The sequence below is a fragment of the Octopus bimaculoides genome, chromosome 12, assembly GCF_001194135.2.
Source record: "Octopus bimaculoides isolate UCB-OBI-ISO-001 chromosome 12, ASM119413v2, whole genome shotgun sequence".
NCBI lineage: Eukaryota > Metazoa > Mollusca > Cephalopoda > Octopoda > Octopodidae > Octopus > Octopus bimaculoides.
The window spans coordinates 56241157-56242057 of record NC_068992.1 but is presented as its reverse complement, the minus strand read 5'-3'; positions in this window follow the sequence as shown (position 1 = coordinate 56242057).

Genomic DNA, 901 nt, shown 5'->3' with positions numbered 1-901 from the left:
ATGACTGGAGTGCAATGACTGAAATCAGTGAGTATTTGCTGCCCAGTCAGGTAATATGTCACATTGTGGGATAAGCGTAGTATTATTGTCAATACACTATTGTAAAGTTATTATTTCAAAATAAGGCGGCCATTTGGTAGAATCGTTAGCACACCGGACAAAAATGTCTTTACGTTTATTTTCATGTTCTGAGTTCAAATTCCGCTGAGGTAAACTTTACCTTTCATTTTTTTTGAGGGTCAGTAAAATAAGCACCAGTTGAGTACTTGGATTGTTGCAATCGATTTAAGCCCCTTGCTGCCAAAATTTGAAGCCATTATTTTCGGCGATGAGCGGGCAGAATCGCTAAAACGCCGGGAAAACTGCTTAGCGCCATTTCGTCCGTCTTCACCTTCTAAGTTCAAATTCTGCTGAGATCGATTTTGCGTTTCTTCCTTTCAGGGTTGATAAAATAAGTACCAGTTAAGCACTGAGGTTGATGTAATCGACTTACTCCTTCCCTTGAAATTCCTGGCCTTGTGCTAAATTTTGTAATCAATACATTATTTCTTAATAAGAAAAAAAAACTATACTGTTAATCGAACAGGTATTTACACAATTCAGAAACGATGGAGAAAATATTTCCATCGTTACTAAGGGGTTAATATGTTGATACACTCATAACATACATGTGAAAACTAGGTTGACGAAAATAGTGCTATAATCAATGTAGAACATAATTGGAATTCTCATAAAGTACTTCACACCAACATAAGAAAAAATGCTTAATAAAAATTAACGCCTACAAGGCGTTAAAGTGATGAATAGAATACTTGGTAGTTTATTAAAACATGTGAAAAGATCTCTGTTGGAAACAATATTCTGAGCTACATATATATGTGCGTGTGTGTGTGTGTGTGTG